This window comes from Cherax quadricarinatus, unplaced genomic scaffold (assembly GCF_038502225.1).
Source record: "Cherax quadricarinatus isolate ZL_2023a unplaced genomic scaffold, ASM3850222v1 Contig621, whole genome shotgun sequence".
Classification (NCBI taxonomy): domain Eukaryota; kingdom Metazoa; phylum Arthropoda; class Malacostraca; order Decapoda; family Parastacidae; genus Cherax; species Cherax quadricarinatus.
The window spans coordinates 67,501-89,596 of NW_027195647.1; the positions used below are offsets into that span (position 1 = coordinate 67,501).

Below are 22,096 nucleotides of genomic sequence, written 5' to 3' on the forward strand. Positions count from 1 at the left end.
GCTTTCCAGGAGAAAACGAAGCATCTTTCACATCTATTGGTGTATCTTGAGATTCCACACTAATTGGGATTTCAACTGGGGCTAAATGTCTTGTAGATACTGTAGTCTCTTCACCATTTTGGTAGCGAATGTGGGCGTAATGTGGATTAGCTTGCAGGAGCTCTACCTCTTCCACTAAAGGATCCGTCTTGTTCATCCTACGGTGACTCTTCAGGAGAACGGGTCCAGGATGACATAACCAAGTGGGCACGGAGGCTCCCGTAGAGGAACGACGTGAATAGTTGAGGAGTCTTTCATGAGGGGTTGCATTAGTAGCTGTGCACAGCAGTGATCTAATAGAGTGAAGAGCATCAGGTAGGACAGTTTGCCAGTGTTGAATAGGGAGATTGCGCGACTTCAATGTCATTGTAACTACCTTCCATATAGTACCATTGAACCGCTCCACTTGACCATTGCCTTGAGGGTTGTAGCTTGTTGTTCTGCTGCAGGCAATACCTTTGCTAGCCAAAAACTCCTGAAGTTCGTTACTCATGAACGAGGATCCCCTGTCTGAATGGATATAAGCTGGCATACCAAAAATAGAGAACAACTGTGAAAGACAACTAATAACAGTTGAAGCAGCCATATTTGCACAGGGGAATACAAAGGGAAACCTTGAATATTCATCTACTATGTTAAGGAAATACCTATTCTGATTTGTGCTTGGTAGAGGTCCTTTGAAATCTATATTCAATCTTTCGAAAGGCTGGGTGGATTTTATGAGATGAGTCTTCTCTGGCTGATGAAAGTTTGGCTTGCACTCTGCACATACTCTGCATGCTCTGATCACTTGTCGCACATCTTCCACTGAGTAGGGCATGTTCTTTGATTTGACAAAATGGTACAGGCGTGTAACTCCTGGGTGACACAAAGCCTTGTGGAGAGCTGAGAGTGATTGCAAATCATGACATGCTGCTCCACAGTGGGACCTAGAGAATGCATCAGGTGAGATGTTCTCTTGACCCGGTCGGTACAGAATATCAAAGTCATAACACGATAGTTCCATCCTCCAGCGTAATATCTTGTCATTCTTTATCCTACTTTTGTGCTTCTTGTCGAACATATACATCACGGACCGTTGGTCAGTCCTTATGGTGAAATGTCTACCAGTTAAATAATGCCTCCAGTGGCGAACTGCTTCTATGATGGCCTGGGCTTCCTTTTCTACAGCAGCATAACATTTCTCTGATCCTTGAAAAGTTCTCGAAAAGAAGGCTACTGGTCGTCCTGCCTGAGATAAGACTGCAGCAATGGCAATGTCAGATGCATCCGTTTCCACTTCGAATGGTAGGGACTCATCAATGGCTTGAACTACTGAGTTTTCAATGTCCTGTTTGAGAGTATGGAAAGCGGCTTCTGCTTCCTTTGTCACAGGAAATGTGGTAGCACTCAATGGGCGGACTTTACTTGAATAGTTGTAGATCCATTGTGAGTAATAAGCAAAGAGACCAAGAGTTCTTCGGAGTGACTTTTTGTCTTGAGGCATTGGAAGTTCCCGTAGAGGTCGTAGTCGTTCAGGGTCTGGGAATATTGAACCTCCTTCCACTACATAACCAAGGATGCTAAGCCTTTTAGTTGAAAAAGTGCACTTTTCCTCATTGTAACTGATATTTTTCTTCTTGGCGGCTTCCAAAAACTTATCAAGGTTTGCATCATGTTCCTCCTGGGTCTTGCCACAAATGGTAACATTATCTAAATACGCGTAAGTTCCCATGAGTTGCTCTTCCTGAATGAGTGAATCCATAATTCGTTGGAAGCAGGCTACCCCATTGGTGACTCCAAAAGGGACTCTGGTAAACTGATACAGGCCATCACTAGCCTGAAACGCTGTGTATGGTTTATCTTCATTCCTTATAGGGACTTGATGATAGGCACTCTGTAGATCAATTGTGCTAAACACATAGTACTGAGCAATTTTGTTCACTGTATCGTCAATTCGAGGTAGAGGGTACCCATCAAGAAGTGTAAATTTGTTGATTGTCTCAGAGTAATCGATAGCCAGTCTCCGTTTCCTATAACCATCTTTAACAACAACAACCTGTGCACGCCAAGGGGAATCACTCGGTTCTATAATACCCTCCTTCAGCAGCCTCTGAGTTTCTTTCTCAATGAACATCCGATCCTCATAAGAATAGCGGCGTGACTTAGCTGATATAGGATGGCAATCCGCGGTAAGATTTGCAAACAGCTTTGGTGGGTCTACCCTTAAAGTGCTAAGTCCACAGACAACAAGAGGAGGCAGTTCACCTCCATATGTTAAGGTGACACTACCATGCAGCTTCTGAAAGTCCTGACCAAGGATAACATCAGAGCACAGTTGTGGCAGAATAGCTAAATGTACATCTTGATAATCCTTTCCATTAACTCTGAGATTTACCTTACAAAACCCTAAGGTCTGAATAGAGAGAGATGTTGATGCCATGGAAACGGTACCTGATGAGTGATGTAGAGTCAAGGAGAGCCGTTTAACTAAGTCAAGGTTGATGAAACTCTCTGAGCTGCCACTATCAATAAGACCATCTACTTCTGTTCGTTTGATGAATACTTTCACAACTGCCTTTGACAGTGAATTTGGAGTAGCCGCAGAAGTCACTGTTGCTAGAGTCGCATGATCACTGGAATGTGTGGAGGCACTAGCTCTTGTTGATGCCTTAGCACGACATACTTTAGCAAAGTGACCTTTCTTGTGGCATTTATGGCACATTGCTTCACGAGCAGGACACTTTGGACGTGGATGTCTTGAAAAACCACAAAAGAAACACACCGTACCTGCTGCTGCTGTCACTGAGGCAGGTTCCACAGTAACTTCATTGCAAGAGTCTTGGTCAGGAATTGCAGCACTTACCACTCGAGAAGGCTGAGTGGTACTGTATACTTCAGAATTCTTCTGGGCTGAATCTAGAGCTCTTGCCTGGTCAAAGGCAGCGGCTAAGTCGAGAGTTTTATTCTCCAATAAACGCTGCCTTATTATTGGTGATTGCAGGCCACTGATAAAAGCATCCCTGATGGACTCTTCACAATACTGAGCAGCTGTCACTGCTTGGAAGTGACAGTCCTTACCTAAAATTTTCAGTGCTTGAAAGTATTCCTCTAAGGATTCATCAATCTGCTGGCGGCGAGTTGCAAGGCGATAGCGTGCAAAGATTTCATTTGTAGGTTTAATATACTGAGACTTGAGGGTTTTGATAGCATCTTCGTAGGTATTACACTCAGAAATAGCCTCGTATATCTTAGGTGACACAAAATTGATGAGCAGACTTAGTTTATCTAGATCTTCTTTAGGAAGGGCTCCCAAGAAGTTTTCGAAAGTCTTAAACCAGTGCTTCCATTCCTGAGCAGCCGTTGATAAGCTGGGGTCACAGTCTAGCCTCTCAGGTTTCAGTAAACGCTCCATGTTGTGATGTAGTCTAGCGCAGGATCACCACCAGGTAGCCCAGGATTCTATGTTCAATAAATTGTTGTGATAGAAACACAGGCCTTATCTCTAGGCTTTATTGAACATAGAATCTTCATAGTACTTCTGCAACAACAAAATATAATGACTAGTACATCTAATAACGGCTTCTACAGGGATGGTGATGTCTTGCATATGTCAAGAGAAAAGTTATAACTACAGGCCACATATTTAAACTCGCTATGTAATCTGCATCACTGATAAATGGATATAGTAGGAGAGAATCACACACCATGTGTTGGGGCCCATGACACACGCCAAACTGTTGTTGTTGTTAAGGGCCACGAGAGGTGGTGCAGTATTATCCTGCTGCTGCTCCCCACAGGACCAGTATCACTACACCGCCCACTAAATTATCAACAACTACCTTCTCGTCTGAAGCTACTGCTTTCAAGAAAAAGGCTCAGAAGAGGTGTTACATCTGTGCACATACAAAAAAGTGCCCACAACAACACAGAGACACTCGTTTTATGTGTGAGGAGTGTAAAACACCACTGTGCATGACACCATGTTTCAAAGACTTCCACAGGCTGCAGAACTTCTAGAAACCTGTTCTGTGACTGTATATGTGTACATAAATATAGAAAAATAGTAATAAACAACATTTTATATCGTTCGTTTGTGTAAACAAGTTTTCTAATCAATGTAGTGGCAACAGTGTTTGTGCAGTTATTGTGTAGTAAATAAAGAGAAAAAAAATTACAAAATAGTGCTCATATTGGTCTCACAGGCCATAAAAGTTATTTGAAAAAAAAAATTAAAAAATAATAAAAAGAAAATAAGAAAATACCGGGTGACCGTCAGTTGGCGTTGATGCCACATGCCACTCATTTTCTGTCAACTTTATGCCTCCATATCTCGGTAAGTATTGATGGCAAAATTTTTTTTTAGCCTATAATTTTTAGAAAAAAAAAAATCTTTTCATAAGAAAAAATATTTTTTTTTTTTTTGAGAATTTCTCGACCCTGAGAACGAGTCTGGGAGAGGGCCGGTTGACCCTGGAAGGATTAGGAAAAGAAATAATAGAAAAAATAACAATAACTTGCAAATATAAACACTTTATTGTAAGAGTTGAAAATGTAAAACACATAAACATGAGCTTTTATCCTATTTGAAACTAAAATGAAAAATGAAATAGAAAAAATGATAATTGAATTCATTATGGATGAATATTATCCTGAAACAGCTGTTGCAAGCCATATTTACAACATGTACAATGACACTCTTGTGTCCCATTATAAGGAAATCTTAAAGGGACGCGAGAAACGGAGCTCTCTGGACAGATATTTTTTGCGACATGGGCTCAGTGACTCTCAAGCTGGTTACAGTGGCATTAAAAATCCAAGAAGGGAGGTAACCCCAGAAAAGGACTTGTTACCTGAAGTCTTTATGGAAGGGAATTCCCCTTCCAAACAATAGAGCACCTTCATCCTCTCCCCTCCTCCCATCTCATCACTCATCAACAAGTCCACAATAAAGGTAAATGTCATTTCACTATTGTTTATTGTGCATGTATCATTGTTTTCTGTGTAGGGAAATATATATTTCATGTAAAAAAAATTATTTTGTTTAATACTTTTGGGTGTCTGGAACGGATTAATTTGATTTCCATTATTTCTTATCGGGAAAAATAATTTGGCTTAAGGCTAAATTGGGATAGGAATGGATAGGGGCATTACCCGAGGGTCCACTGTACCTTGAATTCATGCACGAATTTTACAGCCTCATATTTTCAGAACTTGCAGCCTCGCCATGCCTTACCACACTGTGTATGCCTCTACCCTTCTTAAATCTTTGAGGGTCGACAGGCCCTCTCCGAAACTCGTTCTCAGGGTCGGCCAAATTTAAAAAAAAAAAAAATTATTTTTTCTTATGAAAAGATAGAGAATCTTTTCCCGATCATAAAGACACCAAAAGTTTGAAATTTGATAGAAAACTTACGGAATTATGCTCTCGCAAAGTTAGCGGTCTCGGCGATGTTTACGCATCGGCGATCTCAAACCAGCCTTTGATGGCCTTAAATTTTATTAAAAAAAAATGGTCTTTTTTTTTTCTCACGTGTGCTGCAGGATTTTTTTTAGACACTAACATCAGCACTCGTTCAAGGCATTTTCTTTACGAGATCGGTATGCAACTGCCTTGCCTCTTCACAAATTATTGACTGCATGACACTATCTCCTGCTAATTGTTTTTGGTTGATCCACACTAACAACAAATTCTCAACATCTTCGAGCATTTGTGATCTCTTTTTGGTAAGCATATCTACCCCTTTTGCAACAACAGCTTCCTTCATTTTCTTTTTCTTCACCACAGTGGAAGTGATCGTTGAATGGGGTTTCCCATACATCCTGCTGTTACACGCCACTCCCTTATGCTCCATTGTATACGAAAATGAAAAGGCCTGACTATAATAAGTTCTGTAATAATTTCTGTTTACCATCATGGATACCGTCACCAGGAACCCGGAAGCAGTTCCCCTCAGAAGGGTTAATGCTCACCTGATAGTGAGAGTATTGATTAAGTTCATTTCTCAGTTTGGATTTCCAAGAGAAATCCAATCGGATCAAGGGTCGAATTTTACTTCAAAATTTTCTGTGAGGCCCTGTCTCAGCTAGGAGTCAAGACGGTTTATGCGATGGCCTATCGACCCCAATCACAAGGTGTGGTAGAAAGGTTCCATCAAAGTGAAGATTATGATGCATTCTTATTGTCCGCAGTTTTCCAATGATTTGGATGAGAGAATTCCACTACTCTTGTTCGCCCTAAGAGAAAGCGAAGAAGACAACTTGAAGTTTTCACCATTTGAGTTAATATATGGGCATCAAATTAGAGAACTGGTACAGATTCTCAAAGAAGCTTGGACCGGGGAAGAAACGCCGACTTTTAGGAGCTCTCCTACTTTAATGAAAGAACGCCTGAGTCTAGTTACAGAATTGGCCACTGAAAACTTACGACAAGCACAAATTAAGACGAAAGAGGAATGTGATCACCGAACTAATCTTTGTCCATTTGAACCAAAGGATTAAGTTTTGGTTCAATGGTTTCATCAGGGACATGCTTAACAATCCAAATTTGAAGATCCTTTAGAAATTGTGAAGTGCATAAGTGACATGAACTACTTGGAAAGGACGCTGAAGAAGAGGAACTCACAATGGACGTATGACATTAACCAACTTAGTCCCTGTTCAGGAATGGTTTCTCCAATCTCGACCATAATGTCTCTGAATCAAGAGCGGGCTGCAGCAAGTTCGGATGAAATGATACGAATCCCGGTTCTTCTGAACAATTTGACAGCCTTAACCCTTTCAGGGTTTCTGACATACTAGTACGGCTTATGCACCTGGGTTATTTATGTACTAGTATGCCTAAATTCTAGCACCTTCAAATTTAGTGAGAGAAAGCTGGTAGGCCTACATTTGAAAGAATGGGTCTATGTGGTCAGTGTGCACAGTATAAAAAAAATCTTGCAGCACACAGTGCATAATGAGGGAAAAAAAAAAAACTCTGACCATGTTTTTGGTTTAAAACTGCGACTTTGCAGTGTATTTTCATATGGTATTTATGGTTGTATTCTAGTTTTCCTGGTCTCATTTTATAGGATAGAAAACATATTAAGGAAATGGAGAGGATTTTGATTGGGTTCATAATGAAAAGTACCTTGAGACTGAGCTCAAAGTAGCAGAAATGTTCGATTTTTACCAAAGTTCAAAAGAAAACAAATCATGCCAAGCGTCCAATACACGTCAACTGGTGAGTCTAATATTCTTTCACAAGTGCGCTGATATTATTTATACCATTTCTACACTTATGCAATAGTCTGCCTAACAGTAAATCTTCGATTTTTTGTGAAAATAAAAATTCAAAGTGGAAAGCAAAAGAAATGTAAGAGGGGCCTGGGGACATGACTAATGAACAGAGAGAATGATATTTCAGTGCCAGGAATGTGTGTCTTGCTTATTCTGGACCTTATTTGGATATTGGCATCTTCTGAAATTTGTGCAAAATTGGCAAAATTGCCAATTTCTCACTGCTTTATTGGATAGTTAAAATTGGTAAATGGATGGTTTCTTGTACTCATTTGATAGAAAAAATGGAGTTCTAGTGAAATACAGTGGACCCCCGGTTAACGATATTTTTTCATTCCAGAAGTATGTTCAGGTGCCAGTACTGACTGAATTTGTTCCCATAAGGAATATTGTGAAGTAGATTAGTCCATTTCAGACCCCCAAACATACACGTACAAACGCACTTACATAAATACACTTACATAATTGGTCGCATTGGGAGGTGATCGTTAAGCGGGGGTCCACTGTAGATATGATTTTTGTCGACTAGTACACTGGAATTGGCCGAAAATCGGGCTCAAAGTGGGTGAAATCGCACATCCTCGAGGCTGCTAATTTTGCGAGAGCATAATTCTGTAAGTTTTCCATCAAATTTCATACTTTTGGTGTCATTATAATTAGGAAAAGATTCTCTATCGTATCACAAGGAAAAAGCAATTTTTTTTTTTCAAAAAAATTTTTGACAATGAGAACAAGTCTAGGAGAGGGCCTCTCGACCCTGAAAGGGTTAAAGAATCTAAATTCTCTACTAATAAATCTTGAAGTAGACAAAGGACACAAAATAAAAACCCTGATTAACCTTTTCAGGGTCGCCAGGCCCTCTCCGAGACTTGTTCTCACGGTCGCCCAAATTTAAAAAAAAAAAAAAAAAAATTCTTATGAAAAGATAGAGAATCTTTTCCCGATCATAATGACACCAAAATTATGAAATTTGATGGAAAACTTACGGAATTATGCTCTCACGAAGTTAGCGGTCTCGACGATGTTTACGCATCAGTGATTTTGCCTTTGAGCTCTATTTTCGGCCAATTCCAGTGTACTAGTCGACAAAAATCATAACTATTTTGCTAGAGCTCCATTTTTTCTATCGAATGAGTACAAGAAACCGCCCATTTACTGATTTCAACTATCCAATAAAGTGGTCATAATTTAGCAATTTTGCCAATTTCACACAAACTTCAAAAGATGCCAATTTCCGAATAGGGTCCAGAATAAACAAGAAAGACATTCCTGGCACTAAAATAAGTTCTCTGTTTGTTAGTCACATCCCCAGGCCCCTCTTATATTTCTTTGGCTTTCCACTCTTAATTTTTATTCTTACAAAAAATAGAAGATTTACTGTTATGCAGACTACTGCATTAGTGTAGAAATGGTATAAATAATATCAGTTCACTTGTGAAAGAATATTAGACTCACCAGTTGACGTGTATTGGACGCTTGGCATGATTTGTTTACTTTTGAACTTTGGTAAAAATCGAACATTTCTGTTACTTTGAGCTCAATTTCAAGGTACTTTTCATTATAAAACCAGTCAAAATCATCTCAATTTCTGTAATATATCTTCCATTCTATAAAATGAGACCAGGAAAACTAGAATACAACCATAAATGCCATACAAAAATGCAGTCAGAGTTATTTTTTTCTCATTACTCACTGTGTGCTGCAGGATTTTTTTTTATACTGCGCACACTGACCACACAGACCCATTCTTTCATTTGTAGGCCTACCAGCTTTCTTTCAATAGATTTGAGGGTGCTAGAATTTAGGCATACTAGTATGTCAAAAACCCTGGGGCATAAGCCGTACTAGTACGGCCGAAACACTGAAAGGGTTAAGGCAAACCTCCAACTATTCAACGATGTCTCAAAACCTTGTACGTTGGGTGTGCACGATGTTATTCTCAGAGAACCTACCCCGATCAAGCAATCTCCATACAGAGTGAGCTCCACAAAACAAGGTGAGCTAGAGGCAGAGGTGAACTTCTTACTCTCTCATGGGTTGATAAAACCTAGTATCAGTCTTTGGGCATCCCTGTGCATTCTAGTCCCCAAGCCAGATGGGACCACCCGTATGTGCATGGATTTTAGAAAGGTAAATGCCGTAACTACCTGATGGATTCCCAATTCCTAGAATTGATGATTTAATAGACAAGGTCTCCCAATCTAAATATATTAGTAAATTGGGCTCGTTAAGAGGGTATTATCAAGTCCCGTTGTTGCCTAAGGCTCAAGAGATATTGGCCTTTATGATACCCAGCAGCTTGTATAACTATTCCATTATGCCCTTTGGCTTCTGTAACGCTGCCACTACGTTCCAGCGTATTATGAACATGCTTATGAGAGGATTGGATGGAGTAGAAGCTTAGACGACTTAATCGTATACAGCAACAGTTGGCCCCAACACCTTAGACAGCTTAAAGCGTTGTTTGATGCCCTAACCCTTTGACTGTTTCGGTCGTATATATACGTCTTACGAGCCACCGTGTTTAACGTATACTCACAAATTCTAGCGGGTTCAAACCAAGCAGGAGAAAGCTGGTAGGCCCACATGTTCAAATTCAAATTCAAATTCAAAGTTTATTCTCTATAAGGATTACAATGCTGAGTTTACAGAATTTGGTTATTGTGTGGTTTACATGTAGTAAAATAATAATTACAGAGTGTACCACTAGAACACCTAGCATGGCTAGGCATTTCGGGCAGACTTAGATTAAATCTTAAGTTTAAAATATTACAAAATTATGAGGTAAGTTGGTGTTATGGCTAAGTGACTAAATACTAGTTTGTGAGTTTAGCAATGTGAATGCTTTTGTTTTGGCACTATACATAGTTTCAGTATTGGAGTATCACAGGCCAACTTATGACTAGTTAAGATTCATTATTTTGAGATTGAGATTGATATTTCTGTTTATGGTCAAATGGGTGAGTGAAAGTGTGAACCACCAGGTGGTATTCGTATAATTAGTTGACAGGGTGTATCAGGGAGATAAGATGTTTTCTGATGGTAGTTTTGAAGGTGATGAATGTTTCTGCAGTTTTAGAATTTTCAGGTAGGGCGTTCCAGATTTTAGGGCCTTTGACATACATTGAATTTTTGAAAAGGTTTAGTCGGACATGGGGAATGTCATAGAGAAGTTTGTGTCTGGTGTTGTGCCTGTGGGTTCTGTCACAACTATCAAGAAAGCATTTTAGGTCAAGGTTAATATTGGAATTTAAGGTCCTGTAGATGTAGATTGCACAGTAGTAGGTGTGGATGTACTGAACAGGGAGTAAGTTTAGATCTATGAAGAGTGGGGGGGGGGGGTGTTGCCAGGGATGGGATTTAGTGATTATTCTTACTGCGGCTTTTTGTTGGGTTATTATTGGCTTTAGGTGTGTTGCTGCAGTTGAACCCCAAGCACAGATAGCATAGGTGAGGTATGGATATATAAGTGAATGGTATAGTGTGAGAAGGGCAGTTTGCGGCACGTAGTATCGTATCTTGGAGAGGATCCCAACCGTTTTGGATACTTTTTTGGTTATGTGTTGGATATGGGTGCTGAAGTTCAGGTTGTTGTCGAGGTATAGGCCTAGGAATTTGCCCTCATTATGCCTGGCAATTGGAGTGTTGTTGATCTTAATGTTAATTTGCGCATCTCCTGCTCTGCTACCAAACATAATGTAGTAGGTTTTGTCAGCGTTAAGCGTAAGTTTATTGGCTGTCATCCAAGTCGATATTTTGATCAGCTCCTCATTAACAATGGTGTTGAGGGTGGCAAGATTAGGGTGAGAGATGACATAAGTCGTGTCGTCAGCAAAGAGAATGGGGTTCAGGTGTTGAGATACGTTTGGAAGATCATTGATGTATATGAGGAAGAGCAGGGGACCAAGGACACTTCCCTGCGGAACTCCAGTATCAAGTGGCTGTGTTGTTGATGCTGTGTCTTTAATGGTGACATACTGATACCTATTAGTAAGGTAAGATTTGAAATATGCAAGCGCATGGCCTCTTATACCATAATGGTCAAGTTTGTGGAGTAGGATGCCGTGGTCTACTGTGTCAAAAGCTTTTCTTAGGTCAATAAAAATTCCTAGTGGATATTCCTTATTTTCCAATGCTGTGTAAAGCAGATCTAGCATTTTTATGATTGCATCGTTAGTGCTTTTATTTTTCCTGAATCCAAATTGGCAGGGGTTGAGTATGTTTTGTGCCGTTATAAATGAATATAGTCTCCTGTGCACGAGTTTCTCAAAGATTTTGGATAGCAATGGTAAGTTTGATATTGGCCTATAGTTGTTTAAATCTGTAGGGTCACCACCTTTATGTATTGGTGTAACCCTTGCCGTCTTGAGTAGTTTCGGGAAGGTGCTAGTTTCTAGTGACTTGTTAAAAAGTAATGAGATAGTATGCGAGAGGACATGGGCCGCTCTCTTGTACAATAATGGTGGGACATGAGACAGATTCCCTGAGTTATTTTTAAGTGACTTTATAATCTCGGTGACTTCCGTGGGCTCAGTTGGAGCAAGATAGAAGGAATTTGGGAAATTCCCATCTAGGTAGTCCCCGGCATGGGCATTGGTACGTGGGATTTTATTGGCGAGATTAGAACCTATGGTTGAGAAGAAGTCGTTTATCTTGTTAGCTGTGTCAGTGGGTTGCAGTGGTGTTTCATTAGGTTTAGTTAGGACAATATTCTTGGTTTTTTTCAGTTTGTGGGTCCCTAGAATCTGAGAGAGTGTTTTCCAGGTCTTTTTTATATCTCCTCTTGTGTCAGTGAATCTACTGGAGTAGTATAGTTGTTTGGCTTTCTTTATTACTTTGGTGAGGACTGATGAATAGTGTTTAAGAATATCTTTGTGTATTAAGCCCTGTCTATATTGCTTTTCATATTGGTTTTTCTTATCAATGGATTTCAGAATGGTGCTGGTTAGCCATGGGCAACCAAGCCGTTTGTTTGTGATCTGTTTCGTTTTTATAGGACAATGTTTGTTGTATAGTCTAAGTAGTTTGTTAAGAAAAATGTCTGTCCAGTCATCAATACCATTGGCCTTGGAGAATTCTGTAGGCCAGTCAACAGTCTCTAGGTCAGCTGTGAACTTCCTTATTGAGGCCTCATCATGGAGTCTAAATGAGACTTTGTTGTATTCAAGTGGTGGTTTACTAATGTTTGTCAAGAGGAAGGTAGGGTAGTGGTCTGTAGTGCTATCTGTGATTATCCCTGATTTAAGGGGGGCTAGTATATTGGTCCATATGTGGTCTATTATGGTTGCACTTGTTTCAGTGAGCCTGGTTGGTTTAGTTATTGTTGGTATGAGAAGTGTGTTGTTCATATTGTTGATGAAATCAGTTACAGGCTGATCATCTAGTAGGCCAAGGTTGATGTTGAAGTCTCCAGCTAAGAGAAGGTGGTGCTTATTCATTTGTCTGTTTGTTATTAGTGCCTTTAATTTCTCACTGAAATTTGGGATGTTTGTGTGGGGTATCCGGTAAATGGCACCGATTGTTATAGGCGTCTTAAGGTTTTTTACAGTAAAATTAGCAAAAATGTATTCTCCATATTCATCACTAAAGCAAGTGGTGCTAATACAAGATAATTGGTTAGAGTAATAGATTGCAATACCACCCCCAACTTGGTATGGTCTGCAGTTGTGGACTGCTGTGTATCCTGGTAGAGGGTAGATATCTATTGTGTCCTGCTTAAGCCAGGTCTCAGTAAGAATAATGCAGGAGAAGGGTGTCTTTAGTGATTCAAGGAGTGCCAGGAGGTCATCATAGTGTTTGCTTAAGGACCTGATGTTGTAGTTAAGTACTGATAGACTTTTAGCATTGTTTAGGATAGTGCTGGCTTGTGATGCTGTGTAGTAAAGGCAGTTACTTTCCAATAGGTTTTGATTGTGTGTCAGATTATGGGTCAGTGATTCATCTTCTAGATCAGGGATTCCCACCAAGGCAGTGATCAATCATCTTCTGTCTTGCCAGGGGTTTTACACTACAGTTTTTAAACTGCAACATTAACACCCCTCCTTCAGAGTGCAGGCACTGTACTTCCCATCTCCAGGACTCAAGTCCTGGTTATTATTATGGTTATTTATATCCTGAGTTGTGTGTTGAGTTTTAGTACTGATATCTGTAGTGGTGGGAAGTTTGGACAAGTATATAGCTATAGCATTTTGGTCATGTAGAGTATAGTCACTAATACACATAATGAAGTTGGTGTTGTCTATGTGTTGTGCTGGAATGAGCTAAAGTACAACTAGGTATAAACTAATAATATAAAAATACAAATTAAAAATAGCACAAGACTCTCACTTGTAATTGCACTAAGGTCTAATGTAATGACTTTGGTATAGTCTATGTATTGAGCTAGAATGAGCTATAGTACAACTAGGTTTAATCTAATAATATAAAAATACAAATTAAAAATAGCACCAGGCTCTCACTAGTAATTGCACTATGGTCTAATATAATGAATTTGTTATTGACTATGTATTGAGCTAGAATGAGCTATAGTACAACTGAGTTTAATCTAATGATATAAAAAAGGCACAAGACTCTCAGTTGTAATTGCACTAAGGTGTTATATAAGTTGTTTACAAGAATTAGAGTATAACTAGATTTAAATTGACAAGATAAAATATACAAGTTAAGGTAGCAAAAGAATAAAAAAAGTAGAAAAAAAATATATGAGGTAGTTGGTACTAGTTAGCAAAAGATAGTTAAGGGCCTTGAACAATAATATAATTGAAATATACACTAATTGCACACACAATATAGTCACTAAGATATGAAAACAATCTTAGAGTAGGACTTATAATATAAACTTATAATATAAAAATACAAATTGAAATGGTACTTGCAATTGCACTAGGGTCTGGTATAGGTTGTTGACAAGATCAAGAGTATAACTAGATTTAAATTGACAAAATAAAATTCACAATTAAAGTACCAAAAGAATAATAAGTAAAAAATAACAATGGCAATGTCTTGGTTATAATATGATAGTAAGATGGTAGACAGGTACACAGGTACAAAGGATAATATAAAGGTTGGAGTTGAATATACAAACTTGAAAATTTGGCAACAAAATGTTATGGGAAGTATAAAATAATGATTAATGTACAAAAGTAAAATTGACTGGTAGTAAATATGGTGTTTAATAAAATTTTAGTAAGTAATAATGATTACAAAAAAAGTGAATAAGTAATGTTTATTTCATTCAATATTGCACTGGTAGTTATACTTGAGGTTATTTGGCAGTACAAGGTAATTAAGAGTACTCTAAGATAGTAAATGTGGTATTAAAACAGGTTAAGGTAATTAGACAAGTAATGGTAATTAAATGATGTCAAAAATGTTAAGAGTAAATTGTATTGATAGTAAAAATGGTAATTATTAATTTTAGTAAGTAATATCAATTGATAGTATTTAAAAAAATATGAGGTAGTAATATGGACAGAGAAGGTATCCATTCAGCTAATATTTAAGCAAACAATAGTAAATAAGAAAATTACATAAGATGACTTATGCTTACTAGTAAAATCACAAAATGAGGTAGTTGATTATTTAATTACTAAGAGATTGTACTATGAAATTTGAACAATAATGGAGCAAAACATACACTACATTACGTAGGCTTTTAGGTTGGACATTGTTTAGTTATTCTCTGTAAGATTAGTATCCCTGAGAAATCGTGATAGATCATTCTCGTTCGTGATTGTGTACAGTTGACCTACATTTGTTTTCCTAACTAGAATTTTCCCATCCCGTGTGAAGCATTGGTGTATTGTGTCATTATTCTCCCTCTTAAGTTTTCTGACTCTATACAGGAGGTTCTGACGTTTTTTGGTAAGACACTCGTTTATGTATACCTCTTTCTTTACTTTAATAGATGCAATAATTAAGTCTTTTTTCCTGTCATGTGAGTGGAATCTAAGCATAACACTTTTTCTACCATGGGATCCTAGTAACCTGGCTTCTTTTATTTCTGACTCTGGTACAATAACACTTGTTTGGTCCTTTATGATCTGCAGAGTAATTTCTTTACTGTTTGTTTGGTTCATATCACTGGGAAAAAGTGGACTGTTAACTATTACTGCGTCCGATAGTTTATCTTGTTCAGTTTTATCTTCTTGGAGAGCAAAGTAGTCACTGAACTGGTTATCTAAGTTGTTCTTCCATTCTTTTACTGCTTCTTCAACCTTTGTATTAAGAGATATTATTTGTTGGGTATGGCTATCTATGACTGTTTGGATGGTCTTGTCACAGTTAGTCATTCCTGGTGTTGATAACTTTTGTTCAAGACTGAGGATTTTGTTCTCGAGTTGTGTCATCCTGGTGTCTTGTTTTGTTAGTGTCTCTCGAAGATTCATATTTTCAATAACTAAGGTGGAGATGCATGTCTTTAGGGTATATGGATCGTTGGTCATACCTGGGAGACTACTTGGTAGGTTGAATCCGGGGAAGAGAGGGGAGGATGGGCTGGTGGCAGCCATGTTTGTTGTTATTGTTGTGGTGTCGCCTTGAGTGGTGGTGAGAGGGGTGGTTGCTGGGCCGGCGTCCTCCTGGCTACACTTGTTGAATAGTTGATTTTTCGGTGTTTTCTTGCTGGCCTTGGTGCTGTTTCCTCTTAGATTGCGCCTCATAATACTACAGGAATTGTTGTAGTTAAGAAGAAGTTGTAGTTATACAAAGCTTAGGGTTACGTTGTTCGGCTGGCAGCGGGGTGTTGCTTTCGGTTTGTGGGCAGTCTTCCTTTAATCTCTATTATTTTTGATTTGTAGGTTTCACTGTTGGTAATCTTTGGTCATTCTGGGTGCTACGTTGGGTAGTGCAGTTTTGCTTGTAACTAGGTCATCATAGGAGCATTGGTGGCTCTGATAGTTGGAGAAAAGTACGGAGCTTGGAGGTCGCTGCTGCCGCTGCCACTGCCGGAGAATGCCTGTGAGAGAATGGGTCTGTGTGGTCAGTGTGCACCATATAAAAAAAATCCTGCAGCATGCAGTGCATAATGAGAAAAAAAACTCCAACCATTTTTTTTAATTAAAATGCCGACTTTGTGGTCTATTTTTATATAGTATTTATGATTGTATTCTCATTTTCTTGGTCTCATTTAATAGAATAAAAATATATTATAGAAATAGATATTATTTTGATTTTTACTATGAAAAGAACCTTGAAATGGAACTCAAGGAAGGGGAAATGTTTGATTTTTGCCGATGTTCAAAAGTAAACAAATGATGTCATTTTCCAATAAATGTCCAAGTACCGGTCCTCCATCACAAATCCGGCATCATTGGGACCTGGAGTGTGCCGGATTACTGAGTTTGCCGGATTACAGAGTGGTTAGGTTAGAATACACTTAATAAAATTAACCAACTTGACTTACACAAAGTTCATTGAACATCAGCAAAAATCAAACATTTCCGCTACTTTGAGCTCAATTTCAAGGTACTTTTCATCATGAAAGCAATCAAAATCATGTCTATTTCTATAATATATTTTCCATTCTATCAAATGAGACCAAAAAAAAGACAAGAATACAACCATAAAAACCATGCGAAAATATACCGCAAAGAGGCGGCTAATGGCTGAGAAGTGAACTCCCTTATTTATCGTCCGTCTTTTTTATTTTTGTTTTACGTTACGAAGCATCTTTCCATCATACATTGCCCAAGTTTCAATGAGATAGTCCAACAAACAACCGAGAAAAGAAAAATATTTACCAAAAATCATATATGGCAAGCCCAAGCCAGGTACTGGAAATAAGTCACTTTGACTTTTTTGGGTTTATTCTAGGTTCTCTATACATATGCTGCTATATATGATAATCTTTGTAACTGTATTTGTGTATACCTGAATAAACTTAATTATTTACTTACTTCTAGTCTGTCGACTGAGTACAAGAAACCAACCATTCACTTATTTCAGCTATCCAATAAAGTTTCAAAATAGGGTCCAGAATAAACAATGCAGACATTCCTGGCACTAAAATAACATTTTCTCTGCTCATTAGTCATGGCTACAGGCCCCTCTTATATTACTCTTGCTTACCATTTGGAATTTTTATTCACAAAAAAATAGAAGATTTACTGTTATGAAGACTGCTGCATTATTGTAATTGTATAAATAATGTCAACCCATTCTTGACTCCGTATTGGAATTTAGACTGGCAGGCGGACAGATATTGGACGGTGACGTCATTTGTTTACTCTTGAGCTTCACTAAAGAATAGAACATTTTCGCTACTGTGAGCGCAATTTCAAGGTACTTTTCGTCATGAAAGCAATCAAAATCACATCTATTTCTGTAATATATCTTTCATTCTATCAAATGAGACCGAGAAAACGAGAATATAAGCATAAAAACTGTACAAAAATGTACCGCTAAGCGGCCGCTAATGGCTGAGAAGTGAACTCCGCTATTTATGGTCTGATTTCTTTCATTTTTGGTGTACGTTAAGAAGTATCTTTCCATCATACATTGCCCAAGTTTCAATAAGATAACCCAACAAACAATTGAGAAAATGACAACAATAATAATAATAATAATAATAATAATAATAATAATAATATCTTTATTTACTACATGTACATGTACAAGGTATACAGGCCTAGCTGACATCAGTGACATACTACTGTATAGAAAGCTGCTTGTTATGCAGAGTATTTCAAGCAAATTAGGCCAGTGTCCCAGGATAACGCCTACACCAGTCGGCTAACACCCAGGTATCCATTTACTGATGGGTGAACATAGACAACAGGTGTAAAGAAACACGCCTAATGTTTCTACCCTGGCTGGGAATCGAATATTTGCCAAAAAATCATATACACGTATGGCTAACCCAAGCCTGGTACTAGAAATAAGCCACGTTGACTTTTTGGTTTATCCTAGGTTCTCTACACATATGCTGCTATGTGTGACAGTCTATATAGAGAAAATAACTTTTTTTGTTTCAGGTTTATGGTGCAGTATGAGTGTATATCACAGTTAGCCCTGTGCTATACTCCGTTTTCTCTAATATAAGCCCCAAGACAGTGATAGGAGAATGGTATTTGTATACCATATCCTCTTCATACCTCTGTCGAACTGCTCGGTATTATGCCAAATATTATTTATTCTGGAGTATTTAACATGTTTTATGTTATTTATATTATTTTTTATGTCATATTAGATCAATTGTGATAGGCAAATAAGCTGTAGTGTTGATATTAGCGTAATAATAAAGCATATTCTCCTGCATCATGAGACTGAGCTCATGGCAACCAACAGTGGCTTCAAAGCCACCTTATCTTTAATGGATAATGTACTGTGTAGGTGCTTTACATAATGAGAAGCATTTCTTTTATTCATTGGAACCATGACTAGGACTAAAAGTAAGCAGGTTATAACAATAAATGGAGAAAAAGAAATTGGAATGACTTGTGCAGCAAGTAGCGCCACCAAACAGTATCAGCAGGTTGATGTGGTGACCCTGGAAATTTGAAATTATGCTAGCCAAAATTAGTGCCGAATAACTGAAGGAACCGAATAACTGATTGCCGGATTTGTGATGGCGGACTTGTACCCATTCTAATATGCTGTCATGAATGGGTTCACATTATTTGTACAATTATTACAATATTGCAGTAGTCTGCATAACAGTAAATCTTCTATTTTTTGTTTGAATAAAAATTCAAAATAGAAAGCAAGAGTAATATCAGAGATGCCTGGAGATGTGACTGATGAACAAAGAAAATGTTATTTTTGAGCCAGGAATGTCTGCATTGTTCATTCTGGACCTTATTTTGAAATTGTCATATTTTTTAACCTGTAAATGGTCCAAGCAGATCTACGTTCACATGTGTAATGCTCCAAAAGTAGATCTACTTTTTTTTACATATTTTCAAATATAACAAAAAAAAAAAGTAGATCAAAGTTTTTTACACATTTTCAAATTTAAAAAAGAAAAAAGATCTACTTTTTTACATAGTTTCAAATGTCGAAAAAACTTATATATACGTTTGGACCGTTTACGGGTTAATTTTTGTGAAATTGGCCAAATTGCAAATTTCTGACCATGTTATTAGGTAGTTGAAATTAGTAAATGGGCAGTTTCTTGTACTCAGTCGATAGAAAAAATGGAGTTCTAAAGAAATAGCTATGAGTTTGGTCGACTGGAACAATGGAATTAGCCGAAAATAGGGCTTAAAGTGGGCGAAATCGCCGATTTTTTTAAATATCGCCGAGGTTGCTAACTTCGAGAGTGTAATTCCATCAGTTTTTCATCAAATTTCATTCCTTTGGCGTCATTACAATAGGGAAAAGATTCTCTATCATAAGAAAAAAAATTTTTGGGGGGGGGGAAATTTTGCGACACCAGGAGACACCTCAGGATTGGGGGTTGCGACAGTCAAGGGGTTAAATAGACATAATTTTATGTTGAATTTGTCTAAATGTGAATTTGGCCAAGCAAAAATTAAATACTTGGGATTTCGAATTGGACAAGGAGAAGTTGGTCCTTTGAACCCCAAAGTAAAAGCCCTCTTAGTATTTCCTACCCCTAAGGATAGGAAAAGGGTAGCCAGATTTTTAGGAGTTGCCGGTTACTACCGTCGTTTTTGTCCAAATTTTGCACAGGTAGCCTTTCCCCTAACCGAATTAACAAGTCCAATTACAAAGTTCTTATGGACTCCGGACTTTGAAGTTGCCTTTAACCGCTTGAAAAGGTTACTATCTTCTTCCCCAGTATTACTAAATCCTGATTTCAACAAACCATTCCACTTACAAATAGATGCAAGTACATATACTTTGGGAGCTGCATTGTTACAGAAGACTCCAAATTCTGACTTATTACAACTTGTTTCTTATTTTTCTTCAAAGTTAAAGAAACACCAAATTCATTACTCAACTATAGAAAAAGAAGCCTTAGTTCTGGTTGTATCCCTAGAGAATTTTGATGTATATTTAGGTTCTTCTCCCCATCAGATATCGGTGTACTCTGGTCACAATCCTTTGACCTTTATAAATGCTATGAAATCGAAGAATGTTACAATACTTCGTTGGGCTTTGAGAAAACAAAATCTCATTGCTGATACCCTCTCTAGACCCTGAGATTCTTTACTAATATACCTTTACTTTAACAGTGTGAGTTGGTACTCGTTATGGTCATCTATGTAGTGGAGAAAACGTGGAGCTGATGTAGGACTTCAGTCTATGTTACAATGTTACAACCGTTGCTACTACCACTTTTGCTACCCACCACCAAGAGTACAAGTCCCTGGTGACCGTCAGTCGTGACGGGGGAGGTGTTACACACCACTCCCTTATGCTCCATTGTATATGAAAATGAAAAGGCCTGACTATAATAAGTTCTGTAATATTATATTGTGAACCACTTTATTACTAGCTAGATAAAAAAGGTTCTACTATATATTATTATCGGGTATTGTATAAATGATAGTTTCTCTCGAGCAAGGTTGTACTTAAGATTTATGTTATTTGTTAGGTATTTCTATTGTATCATACACATGTCATGAATATTGTATTATTGTATTATATTTTGGTGGCATGACAGACGAGATGTCACACTGTTGTCATCAGGTCACCCTAACGAAATGACAAACACTGGCAGGCAGCATAGAGAAAGCAATGAACCCATTCTAAAACCTGCAGCTGTGATTGATTACACCCTCAATATGCGCTTAGTGGACAAATGTGACATGCAGATTCGGTTTGCTGATTGTGTTCGCAAGAGTTATAAATGGTACATAAAACTCTTTTTCCATCTTCTGGACATTTCCATGCTCAATGCTTATAATATGTATAAGATGAGGACCAGAAACAAACCATCATATGGCAAATATTGTTTGTCAGCAGACATATAGTATTCAAGTACCAAGGAACAACACCTGCAGTAGACCGCCCACTAAATTATCAACAACTACCTTCTCGTCAGAAGCATGGTGATCACTTCCTAGTAAAACTATCTGCTACTGCTCAGAAGAGGTGTTACATCTGTGCACATACAAAAAAATGCCCACAACAACGCAGAGACACTCGTTTTTTGTGTGTGAGGAGTGTAAAACACCACTGTGCATGACACCATGTTTCAAAGACTTCCACAGGCTGCAGAACTTCTAGAAACAATCCCTGTGACTGTATATGTGTATATAAAATATAGAAAAATAGTAATAAAGAACATTTTATATCATTTGTGTGTGAAAACAATTTTAAACAATATAAGGACAACAGTGTTTGTGGAGCTATCGTGTAGTAAATAAACAGAAAAACTTATAAAATAGTGCTAATATTGGTCTCACAGGCCATAAAAGTTACTTGGAAAAAAATTAAATAAAAATAGAAAATAGTACCTAAAAAAAACAAAAAAATAATACAGGGTGACGGCAGTCGGCAATGTTACCATATACCGGGCATTTTCTGTCAACTTCATGCCTCTATATCTCGGTAAGTATTGATGGTAAAAATTTTTTGTTTAGCCTATAATGTTTAGAAAAAAAAAATGATCTTTTCATAAGGAAAAATAATTTTGTTTTTTTTGAAATTTGGGCGACCCTGAGAACAAGTTTCTGAGAGGGCCTGGGGACCCTGAAAGGTTGCTGCTTACCATAACCCCCAAATCCTTCTCGCATTCTATACGGCTAAGTTCAACATTATTAAGCTGGTAGGTGCTAAGGTTATGGACATTTCTGAGCTTTAGAACTTTACATTTATCTACATTGAACTACATCTGGCACTTTTCTGACCACGAATTGAGTTTGTCTAAATCCTCCTGAAGTTGTGA

General features: G+C 37.9%; 1 long non-coding RNA gene across 2 annotated transcripts in view; it reads left to right on the top strand.

Moving 5' to 3' along the window:
- The window catches only part of LOC138851441 (uncharacterized), a 118,312-nt gene that overhangs the window by 34,080 nt on the left and 62,136 nt on the right, over positions 1-22,096 (top strand). The window contains exon 2 of one of the 2 annotated variants that reach the window (XR_011391215.1): positions 20,439-20,964. The exons of the other annotated variant lie outside the window; for it this stretch is intronic. This is a non-coding gene — a long non-coding RNA (uncharacterized lncRNA). Of the gene's footprint in view, positions 1-20,438; positions 20,965-22,096 lie in introns of those variants that run through there. 2 annotated transcript variants of the gene reach the window in all.